This window comes from Physeter macrocephalus, chromosome 10, assembly GCF_002837175.3.
Source record: "Physeter macrocephalus isolate SW-GA chromosome 10, ASM283717v5, whole genome shotgun sequence".
In the NCBI taxonomy this organism is placed as follows: Eukaryota; Metazoa; Chordata; class Mammalia; order Artiodactyla; family Physeteridae; genus Physeter; species Physeter macrocephalus.
Window position 1 is genome coordinate 79,356,409 of NC_041223.1, and position 13,439 is coordinate 79,369,847.

Consider the following 13,439-nt stretch of genomic DNA (forward strand, 5'->3'; position numbering starts at 1 on the left):
TTTGACAGTGTTGACGTAAATGACGAAATACATAGGAATGGACTCCCTCATAAAATGTAAATTTCTAAACCCTTGCATGATGTTATCATTAATGATTTCATAAGCTTAGAATTCATTCTATGAGATACTTTTATGTTGAAACACCATAATATGATTCTTCAGTCTATAGCAAATAACTTTACTCACTTCCACAAAAAAACTTGATTCTAAAATCTGCACTACAATATTGAAACACAAAAATCCTGGATTTTTAAATATATTTTTAAGTGTAAAATTTTGATGTTTCACCTATGAAGAGCATATGGGATAAACACATGACTGCATATTATTTGGTTGATGAATATAGACACAAATGGAGGATTAAGTTATAAAGGGGAATCAAATTGATGGTATAAAATTAAGGATCTATAATATAACCCACACTTTTACTGAGCTACCTTAAAGAGAATGTTCTGAAATGGATCTTGATCAGGGTAGTAAGAGGTAATGCTATCCATTTAAATGGATTTTAATTCATTCTAAATTATAATTGAAATACAAAGCACATGAGGTGACCACATTAAAGAGTCATTGTTGAGCAAGACGGAACTTGATGGTAGTTTTCCTGTCTGCTTGAGAATGAATGCTGAACAAAGACAGTGGCACTTCTGCTAGGAAATCTGGGAGAACACATTTTATGGACATCTCTGAGGAGCAATTAAACTAACCGAATTCAATTAAAAATTGGCTGGAAACCAGGAGGATATGAACTTAGTCAGGAGAATAGAGTTATGTGTTAAAAAAAAATTTTTTTTTAAACCCTAGACTTGGAGGAAAGAGGTGGGACATTGTACTGATTCTTTCGGATGCTATCTAGAATGAGATTGTGTTATTGCTATAATAGCAAATCATTTTAATAAGCAAGGATCTTTATGAATTATTTCTAGATCACTACTTCAAAAGCTAAACTAAGCAACTGAGTATGAACCTAGCCAAAGGATTTAGTTAGAAATCTCTTTTATACCACTTGAGTTATTCTCCCTTCTGATGACAATTTGTTTAACAGATGTTAGATGTGCCTGAATCTTCCTACGTGATACATTTAAAACCGCCGCCTATACTTTCCTAAATTAATCATTTTGATCTAGTTTATTATCATGATTTATGTATTTTTTCTATTTTACTTCTCCCCTTATTACCCTCAACACATACATATACGTACACACATAAGAAATAGTAACCTATGAAGACTATACCCAGAATATTGTCATTCTATTATAAATATTTAAATAGGTAGATAATGAGGATCACAGATTATCTTTTATCTTAATGTGAAATTTACTACTAAATAATGGCTAGGACATTAAGGACTGTGAAATAGAGAGTCTGTATTTCTTCCAAGGTATTTTACATTGTCTATCAAATACATGCTAATGTTTGACTTTGAATTTGTGGATCCAGTAGAATGACTTGCTTATATGGTGGACAGTAATAAACTATCCAATTTAATATTATGTATAAAAGTATTACTAAAATAAGATAAATAATGAACAGTTATTGTTATTAATTTCTGGGTATATGAAATTTATAGTGTGAATAGAAAAGTGACATTGAGTTATCACTAATAGCAATAGCAGTAAAATATATTGCTCACTACTGTGCCCTGTGCTACTTACTGTGCTAAGTGTTTTAGTTGAAATTTTTTCATTCATACCTCACAATAAGTTTATGAAACAGGTACTATTATTATCTCCATTTTAGATTTGAGGAAACTGAGTACCTTTGATACACTGAGAATAGTAGTCAGTAGTTAATACTCCTTACCATTAAGCCTACAACACCACTATAAGATGAGCATTTGTCTCCCCATTTTACTGATGAAGAAATTGGGATTCAGGAGATGTTAAGAAACTCAAATAAGTGGTAGAACTACAAATTAGACCCAGTATTCTCTTTTTCAGAATTCACCCTCTTAGCCAGTACAATATGTAAAATATAATTAGCAATATCAATACCAATGTTCATATTGACTTAACTATATAGTATAAGATTGAAACTATCTTTATAGCTGGTACCACAACTTTACTCAGGGAGGAAATATATCTTTATTTGGAAAATTACATTGGTGAGCTGCTTGGAGGTAAGACTTGAATACAGGGGTACAGATACATGATTGAAAATAAGAATTTTTTTGGTCATTGTTTCTGGAGGGGAAGAAAAGAAAGATGGACGAGGAGAGAAAAATGGCTATATAATTAAAGAGAATTTTAGGAGTATGAATGTATAATGTGTAATGTCACATTGTGTGTTGGGTTGTTTGTGATATAATCACTCCACAGATGTGAATTGGGATTGGGTTTTTGAAGCATTCTTTTAAGATCTCAGGAGACATAGAAGACTCCTAATGACATCTGATTGATCTATCTAGCATCTGTCTATTTATCTATCCATCTGTCTATCATCTCTCCATGTATCCATGTATCTATGTATAAGCTATCTATCACCTACCTCTCATCTATCTATCAATGTATGTATCCATCTATCTGGTAGAGGCTATGGTAACAAACCTCCAGCCGACTTACTTACCAGATTACCTAAGCTGCCTTGCTCATTCTCATTACTCGGTGATTTATTCAAATATTTCCTTCTCATACATAGGTTTCAAATGCTCTTTTAACTTTATCTGGTAACTATATCTCTTATATAAATTTATAACAAAAACAAGTTGAGAAAAGGTGGAAATGAAATACCTGTGTTAAAAAGAAAGAATAAATTAGGGGCTTCCCTGGTGGCGCAGTGGTTAAGAATCCACCTGCCAATGCAGGGGACACGGGTTCGAGCCCTAGTCCAGGGAGATACCACATGCCGTGGAGCAACTAAGCCCATGCACCACAACTACTGAGCCGGCGCTCTAGAGCTTGTGAGCCACAGCAGGAAACCACCTGCCAACGCAGGGGACACGGGTTTAAGCCCTGGTCCGGGAAGATCCCACATGCCACGGAGCAACCAAGCCCATGCACCACAACTCCTGAGCCGGCGCTCTAGAGCTTGTGAGCCACAGCTGCTGAGACTGTGTGCCACAACTACTGAAGCCTGTGTGCCTAGAGCCCGTGCTCCGCAACAAGAGACGCCATCGCAATAAGAAGGGAGCACACTGCAAGGAAGAGTAGCTCCCGCCCACAAAGACACAACGCAGTCCAAAAAAAAAAACCAAAACAAATCTTTAAAAAAAAAAAAAGAAAGAATAAATTAAAATATTGACAGTATCAAACAGATGCTATAGGAATTTGATCAAAATTGAGGTTTGTTCATCCTGAAATCTGGCTCCATTACACATTCCACATTCCTAACAGACATGAGGAGACTATACAAAGAGGAATGAAATGTCTTCTTGTATAGTATACTAGATCCGAAATGCTGTTCAGATCTCAACATTCATTTTCTTTATGTAACAAGGGAGATAATTTGATTCTAAAATTCCTATTGAATTTCAATGGAATTCTGAAGTTTTATGAACTCCATGGGCAATGATGTACGAATCTGGTGTCTTGGTTACTTAGTGATTATTTACGGAGATTTAAAAGAGAGTAAGAAGAATTTGCCTGACAATTGGTAAAAATTCTTTTCAAAAGTTTCCATGAGTCCTTTTCTCTTTTTGTATTAAAATAATTGATACATTTAGCAATTTTTATAAAATGAAAATATTGGTGGTTGTATCAAATTGACTCTTATACCTAGCAATTGCTTGAAAAGAGTGTCACTATTTAGTAACACATAACAATGGTCCCAGAACATTTAACACCATTTAACATCTTCTAAAAGTCATACCTAAAAACAGCTAGAGTTTAATCTTAAATTCTAATTCATATGAACTAAATTTTCAACGATTATTAGAACCTACTTTTTATTGTAAGCACACTACAGAAAATTAATTTTCCAATTACTTGGGTTTTATTATGGAAGCGCTCAATTATACTGCCAAAGTCATATTCTCTGAGTGTTTTTCAGGAGGTTATGAATAGTTTGACATTAGCTGGCAATGTTCATCTCAGAATAAAACTTTACATTCAAAGCCTCTTTCAGCAAACTTTTTAATAACATGGAATGAAAAAAACATGAAAATTGTTAGTTAGCATATGTCTTGAATTTATTCTTATACAATCCTTGAAAATTAAGATTATCACTATTAAATAATCAGAAATGAAAAGTAGGTTTAAAGATCCCAGTATCATTTTCTTACATGTAGAAGAATTTTAATAGATATTTTATTTCTCTTATTTTCACAGAAATAAAACTAAATTTAAGTTTAAAACACTAATATTGTTTCTGAATCATAGACTCATTATTCATTACCCAAGTCTGATTATATAAAATTATTCAATATAAATAGGAATGTATCTGAATGCTGGTTTTATATACCACTAATAACAAATGCTGGGACTTCCCTGGTGGTGCAGTGGTTAAGAATCCGCCTGCTAATGCAGGGGACAAAGGTTCAAGCCCTAGTCCGGGAAGATCCCACATGCCGTGAAGCAACTAAGCCCGTGCGTCACAACTACTGAGCCTGCACTCTAGAGCCCACAAGCCACAACTACTGAAGCCCACGTGCCACAACTACTGAAGCCCGTGGGCCTAGAGCCCGTGCTCCGCAACAAGAGAAGCCACCGCAAGGAGAAGCCCGTGCACTGCAACGAATAGTAGCTCCCACCCGCTGCAACTAGAGAAAGACCGCGTGCAGCAACGAAGACCCAACGCAGCCAAAAATAAAATAAATAAATAAATAAATTTATAAAAATAAATAAATAAAATAACAAATGCTATATCCACGTATGAAGACAGATTTATATTTAAGTATGTAAAACTATGAATGCATAATTCATATCCTATCATACAAGTAACATTTTTTGAAAAGAAATTAAACATGTTTAGGATTTACTGATAATCATTCAGATGCCAAAGTTTATGACCTGAATGTTACCATCTCTAGAAAACTAATTCAAATAGTTTTTTCTATATCTGGATTTTATTTTGCTTTTCAAGGAAAAAAATATATATAGCCAAATAAGCTTAAACAATTATATTTTAACAGTTAAACCATAACACAAAATGTGTATTATGTTAGCTCATTTTAACCTTTCTCTGTCAAGTGCTTGGAATATTTGATACAACAAGCAGTCTCTAGTCTAAACTATATATGTAATATAAGTGGGCAATGTTCCAGGTCTAACCTCTCCTTGACCTTGAGAACAGGAAACTCTTGTTCTCATCCTCATATCACCACTGCTTGACTCAGCATATGTGAGTCAGTATATATGACTCAGAGTCAAACAATATGTTTGTAAATAGTGCTAACAGTTACCATTTATTACAATGGTAATTTATTATAATTATATGTTATAATTATAATAGTTATATATTTTTATAAATGAGGTCCTTCTCATTTCTTCCACCATATTTAGCACTTCCCATGCCATCCCTAATCTTCGTGAAAATGATGTGAAGTAAGTTGTATTGCCTTAATAACTGAGTTTTTAAAATACTGAGACTCAGATGTAAAGTGACTTGCCTGTGTCTACACAGTCACCAGGAAGCCAAGTCAGAATTCAAGCTTTAGTCTGTCTCAAAACCTATAACTACATCACTAACACGTTTTTGTTATCTTTGCACTGTAGGCCACGATGATCTTTTTGAATTTTTTCAAATACAGTATGTGTATTGCAGAAACAAAGTCAGGATAAACATTCTTCTTAAATGGATGCATTAATAAAAGTTTATTAGTTTTAAGAATAGCTCTCTTTTACTTCCATGAATTTCATCCACAATTTTAATTAATTAATTTCAAAGTGCACCCATCAAAGCTCTCAGTGGTTACAAGATATTTAAGCAGCTCTCTCTCCAGGCCCGGTTAAGAGGGGTCACCAGATGGCTTCCCATCATGTGAAGGTTGAGCAGCTATAATGCAGGTATAATGCAGGTATATTGCAGGTCCCAGTGCAGAAAGATAAGCAATGCCTATGTCTTACCATCAAGTAAGAGAAAATAATTCAGGATATTTTTCGTTCAAATAAGCTCATATAATGCTAAAAACATCTACTCAGGAAAACTGGATGAATAATCACCTTTCAGAAATCGAGATAAAAACATCAAAATAGAAATGATTTTGGAAATGGGAAAGAGAAACAGGCCATGAAAACCTAGCTTCCCATCTCAGCTCTGTCATCACCCAGCTAGGCAATATTGGACAGTTCACTGTTGAAGCCTATGTCTCCTTTTCCTTACCTGTAAATGAGGACCTTGAGCTACACCGTCACTTCCCAAACTCATCTGATCACAAGAATCACTTAGGGTCAAGGTTAAAAATATAACTCTGGAAAGCCTAGAGAATCAGAATCCTTGAAGAAGGGTCTTGGGAATATGTATGTTAATAAAGATCCTTGTTGACACTGATGATGGGGCAAGTTTCAGAAACACAGGAGTAAACTGCTTCTAGTGTTGCTTATGGTTATGAAAATCCATAATCTGTCTTATAACTCTGCAAACTTTTCTGTAGAAAAATGGAGAGTGGATAAACCGAATGATTTATCATTGCCAATACTTGCGCTTAATCTAGGTTTTTCTTTCCAGTTTGTAAGTTACTTTCTTGAAGAAAATAAAATTTAGCCTCAGTATATATTCTGCTGTTACTGGAGGTCCTGACACAAGGACAGCATGAAGGATGAAATTTTGAGTAAAACAAAATAGAGTTGCATGTGTGAAGCATGAAATTCTTTCTGTGTTTAACGTGCTCAGTAATTCAGAAGGTAACATTTATTCGATGAGGAGACTTCCTTTTTAGCCTATGGGGAAACTGAATACGTTGATATGAATCTGCATTTTTATATGGCAGATTAATTGGAAGTTTTTACTAATTCTAATTTTGTGTGATTCAAGAGAGGCACAGAGGGAAAAGATTAATAAAATCCATATTGAATGCCCTCCTCTTTCCTAAAAAGAAAATATGAGGATGCATCTTGATGACTGGCATGACATCAGCAGTTTGCCCTTCTTTTTTAAGTCACTGAATAATTCCTTTATGGTTAGTGCTCTATGGCTTAGCATGTCTGCTGGGTGCTCTGCCTGCAATCTGGGCAGCCAACTCCGCAGCAGCCCTGAGCAGGCTCTGGGAGATACAGACATTCTTCCAGATGTTGACACTGAAAGCATCAGTTAGGGAGGTCAGGTGCCCTTTAAAAAGGGAACTTTGTAAGGAGTTGTTTACCATTGTTTCCCTTAGCAGAGCAGCTAAGACCATAGAGAGATGGTGTTGACACAGAAATAGCAGGTTTGCCTGAGATTTCATCTCCAAAAGCAAAATCAAAAATAACCTATTTATAGGTTGTGCAACTTAGAGAGAAATGCCTCTCTACAAGTTGGAACTGTCAAATTCTCCATAGTATTAAAATTCAGGATATTTACAAGAGGTTTCAGTAAACAAATTTCCCTCCAAAAGACTCTGAAATTTTCAAGAGATCATTTTATCTTCAAGGAAAAATATTTTAAAAGTATTAAGAAAGTTCCAACAAGGACTTACTGTGTAGCACAGGGAACTCTACTCAATATTTTATAGTAACCTATAAGGGAAAATAATCTGAAAAGGACTCTATGTATAACTGAACCACTGTGCTGTACACCTGAAACTAACATGATATTGTAAATCAACTATACTTCAATATAAAAAAGTATTAAGAAAATAAATCGCCTCAAATGGATAATCTACATAATTCCTGTTCAGTAAGGCCAAAATTACATGAGCGAGTCAGTTGCATCACTAGGATAAAATAACTTAGAAAAAGTTTTGTAAGAATATTAAAAAGAAAGATGACCACATAAACAAAGATAAAAGAAACAAAAACGTTCAAATGTGTAATAATAACAGAAAGTCTGAAGAAGATCCTGCCTTCACGGCCCAGAATGTTTAATGACAATAGAAGACAGAAAGAGCAGCATTATTCAATTCCTACTTTGATTTTGTCTTCCACTAAAAAGAGAATGATCTTTCGCCTAGAAAGTATGGTCCAACAATGTCTGACTGAAATGATACTCAAGAAGTCAAGAAAATATTAAATGGACCCTTAAATCCTTTATATTGATTCAAATGCCCTAGTCTAGAAAAACTGCATCCTAGTATAAAGAAAGTATAAATGTTCTTATGAAAGCATTTTCAATGATGTTTGAAAAATCCTGGAATGTAAGTAGGCACAGGAAAAATACATCATTAAATGGTAGATATTGACTCTGTTTCAAAAGGGAGAGAGAACTAATTTCTAGAAATCACAGTTTAACAAATTCAATATTGATCCCTGGAAAAGTTACAGAATAAATTATTGAATAGGTAGTTTGTGAATATATAGAAAGCAAAATGGTGACAAAGAGGAACCACCCTGGACATACTAAGAAACAATATTGTTGATCTAATGGTTACTTCTAGGGATGGTACAAGAGAGGAATGTTATAAGGATAATGCCTATGCTTCTGATTACAAGGTATTTAGCATAATCTGGCATATTCCTGGAGAAAGGAAAGATAAGCATGGGCTGTTTGATTAAAATGCATTCTATAACAACTAAAAGAATGTCAGTTAGTGGGCTAGCCAACAAATATTCATCTGGTGAATGCCATGGCATAAGACAATATCCCTGCTTTCCAGAAATTTCTATTCTAATGGAGAGAAGGTCCTAGTGGTATCTTATTGGACACTCTATTTGAACCTGATCTATTTAACACGGTCCATTGACTTGGATAAGCATATCAGATGTACAGATGTCATTGACTAAGGAATGTTTTGAAGAATATTATCCACCAATAAGATGTCAACAAACAGAGTGGGCACCATGTATCACAAATTCATTAACACTCCTTCCATGGAGAGGTGATTACATCAAGATGTCCCCCCCAACTTCCACAGGTACCTTGAGTCTGGGCAGGCTTAGCGACTGCTCTGACTGGTAGAATAATGCTGGATGTGACGCTGTACCGACTTCCAGACATAGGCCTTCAGATACTGGCAGCCTTCTTTTCCTGACCCATGGGAGACAGCTGCAGTGCTGCGTGGAAAGTGGAGCAGCCCTGGGGAGGCCAATGGGAAGGGGCACTGACAAATTCTGCCAACAGCCAACACCAAATGCCAGTCATTGAGTGCGCCATCTTGGAAGCCGATTCTTGGATGCAGTCGAACAATCTATCCCGGCTGACATTGCAGGGCACAGAGGCAAACCTTTCTGCCAGCAGGCGTTCCTCAGACCGCATATTTATGAGAAAAATAGATGATTGTTATTAAGCCACCATGTTCCTGGGATGTGGTTTCCCTCTCTCTCTCTCTCTCTCTCTGTCTCACACGCACACACACACACACACACACACACACACACACACAGTGGATAAAATACTCAATTGTATAAATAAATAAGTACACAAATACATTGCTCAAAGTATTAAAACTGTTACTTCAATATGAACCAGCAGAATGCAGATTCACTAACAGATGCCCTTATCTAAATCCAGTCATTCTTGCTATATAACCATTGAAAAATTCTATTGATTTTACCTCCAAATGTCTCTTTTTTTTTTTTTTTTTTTTTTTTGCTGTACGCGGGGCCTCTCACTGTTGCGGCCTCTCCCGTTGCGGAGCACAGGCTCCGGACGCGCAGGCTCAGCGGCCATGGCTCACAGGCCCAGCGGCTCCGCGGCATGTGGGATCTTCCCGGACCGGGGCACAAAACCGTGTCCCCTGCATCGGCAGGCGGACTCTCAACCACTGCACCACCAGGGAAGCCCCGATAATGTCTCTTGGATACTCCTTTTTCTCTCCATCTCCACTGACACCACTGTGGTCACTTACACAGTAGCCTCCTAAGTTGTTTCTTCACGTCCATTCTTACCTCCCTCAAATCACTCCTCACACTGAAGTGAGAATGGACTGTTAAAAACATAAATCTCAATGAGTTACTTTTCTGTTTATAATCCTTCAATCAATATTGCTATTAGGATAAAGACCTACTGATTTTTATCCTAATCTTTATCAACAACATCAATTGCCATGACCCCTTCGTTTTTTGTTGTTTATTTTTTTTCATTCCCCTCACCTTTATTTTCTTTTTCTAGAATGTGTTCTGCCCCCAACTGCCTCAATAACCTTGTGCTCTCTGTTCCCCTTGCCTGGGATGATAAGTAATCTCTCACTGTCCTTCGGATCTCTGATCAAATACCACTGCTTCAGGAAAATGTTCTTTGTCCTCCCATACCTGGTCATACACACTCCTTCCCCCACCACATACACTCCTCACCTTTCAGAATGCCATAGCTTTGTCCTCTGAGACATTTGACACATTTGCAATTTATAACTAAGAAGTGGCTAGTTGTTCGTTAGTTGCCTCTGCCAACAGAGAAATCATCACGATGGCAGGGACTATTCGTAACACCTCCGTTTCCCAAACATCTTACAACATGTCTTATATGGAGTATGTGCTTAGTAATTATGTGTTAAATACATCAATGACTGGTTTATTTCAGGGGGTTTAAAGTCTTCTTCTCTGCAAATAGAAGACCATGAGATTTTCGTCCTTGTAACTACAGAGTTTGGCTAAGTAGATGCTCAGTAAATGTTTATTCATTTAAACTGAATACACTAAATAGGATTATTTTACATACATGGGAAAGTTAAAAGAAGGAGTCATTTTAAAAATTAGGGCATCCAAGAACTGTGACAAACTGAAATAAATTAGGTTGAAAGCAGCCATAAAGGTGGAAAGTTTGGAGACAAGGCACATGAGAAATGACTGAAGAAAACAAAGTCCAGGGAAGAGAGAACTCTAGCTGAGCTGTGATACACGTATATGTTATACAGCTATTAAAACAGAAAATACCCCAGTGGGCCCAACTAATACCAATGTAAGGAATTTATCATGTTGCAAATTCCAACCAACTCATTCACTTAATACCTAATAATCCCTTACTGTGTGCCTTGCACTGTGTTAGGGAAGAGTATATAATCATGGAGCTTGTAGGCTAAGGAGGAAAAGAAATAAAGAACAATTAAATAATTAAAAATTAGCAAATACTAAAAAACAGACACATAAGTATAAGAATATAAGGCGAGAGACCATAGATTGGGTGGTTTAAAAAAGCCTCTCTGAAGAGAGGATTTTCAAAATGAAACCTGAGGGATGAGAAAAAGACAGGCCAATGAAATTTATCCCAACAGCGCGAGAAGGGAAGTCCATTCCTTCTACAGGAAGGCTGTAAGGAAAGGAAACATTTTGGTGTCTTTGAGACACAGAAAGTTTAAGCAGCGTGGGCATCGTAAGTAAGCAGAAAAGCGGTGCAGGATGAAAGGGAAACAGGAGTCACATGATGTGAGGCCCTGTTGTCCATGATTAAGGGTTTGGATTTATTATATGTGCCATGAGAAGTAACTAGGGTTAAAAAAAAAAAGATTCTCAATCCTTTTTTAAAAGAGCACATTTTTGCCTTGAGCATAATTGATTGAAGGTAGATTAATGAAGAATATTTGACCCCAGGTAGAAGTTTACTACAGTCAACTCGGCACAAACTACATGCTTTGGAAAATAAAGATGTACGTGAAAAGGGAAAGAATTAGTTAGATTTGAGATATATGTGTTTGAGAAGTGTTACGGGTTGAATAGTGTCCCCTCAAAATTCATATGTTGAATCTCTAACCCTTGGTACCTCAGAATGTGACTGTATTTGGGGACAGGGTCTTTAAAGAGGTGAGTAATTTAAGATGAGGTCACTAAGGTGGGCCCTCATCTCATCTGCCTGAGGGCCTTATAAATAAAGGATATTAGGACTTACAGACACCAGAGGAACCAGGCATAGAGGGACCATCCTGTGAAGAAACAGCAAGAGAGTGTCCATCTGCAAGCCAAGGAGAGAGACCTCAGAGGAAATCAACCCTGTCAGCACCTTGATCTTGGACTCATAGCCTCCGGAGCCATGAGAAAATATATTTCTGTTGTTCAAGCCACCCAGTCTGTGATATTTTGTTTTGTAGCCCTAGCAAATGGATACAAAGTGGAACAGACAGCACTTATCAAGAGATTGGATTTGAGAGTGATAGAAAGTGAGGCCACAGGCATAATTCTGATGTTTGCAGGCTGAATCACTGGGTGCATAGTGGTGCCATTTCCTGAGATGGAAAGACTGAAGGAGAATACATTTCTTTGGGGAAACCAGGAGTTTTGTTTGGTTACTTAAGTCTGAGATGACTGTGAGGCATCTTTAGTAGCGATATCAATTAGACAATTGACTATATAAAAATCTAGGGCTCAGAAGAGAGTTCCTAGCTAAAGAAATATATGTGTGTGCCTGTGCATTTGTATGTAAGTATGTGTGTATATATGTTTGTATGTACGTGTGCATACATTCTTACAGAGATATTTGATATCAGGGAATGTATTCGATCACCAAGGAAGACATGGTAGAGAAATGGAGGGAAGTAGACCCAAGATTTACCTCTAAAGAAGTGGCATTTCAAGGTCATAGAGAAGAAGAACCAGCAAAAGAGACACAATGCATTAGTTATCTATTGTTACATAGCAAGTTATCCCCAAACTTAGCAATCGGAAACAGCAAACACTTGGTATCTTGTAGTTTCTGCAGGTCAGGAAACTGGGAACAACTGAGCTGAGTAGTTCTGATTCAAGGTCTCTCACAAGGCTCCTACTGAGATGTTGGTATGGCTAGACTTGACTGGGGAAACTTCCCCTTCTGACTCACTCACATGGCTGAGGACAGGCCTCAGAAGATCTGCTCCTAGCCAAACTCACATGAGCCTCCCGACAGGGCTGTCTCTCACCTTGGTGACTGTCTGACCTCAGAGCCAGTAAAAAGAGAAAGAGCTCCTAAGATGGAAGACACAGCCATTCTATACCCCAACCGAGGAAGTGACATCCTATTACTACTGCCATATTCTATTCATCAGAAGCAAATGTCTAAATCTAGCCCACAGTCCAAGGGGGATGATTACACAAGGGCATGAATGACAGGAAGTAGAGGCTGCCTACAACAGGGTATAAGGAGGGAGAAGAAATTGGCAGGGTCAAGGGATTAAAGATCTAAATTTTATGGAAGACTTGGTTCTATGTGGTTATTGAGCAGGTGAGTATTCAAGTGTAGAAGGTTGTAATTAGAGACTGAAACATTAAATTTGAAATACTGATGATCGTGCGGTCATTGGTTTATGACCTCTTTAGTTGAAGACCAGAGAAACATGTTGTTGAGCGGGTAGGAAGGAAAATACAGAAATGGAACCGAGAAGTTGTTGTGTCATACAAGCCATCGACATGCATGTTGGAAGCATGAGAAGAAAGACTGGAACTTGGATGGAGAAGCTGTGAGCCAGCAGCTAAAGGATTGCATGAACAAATGGCCCACGGGCCCAGCCGCTCCACGGCATGTGGGAT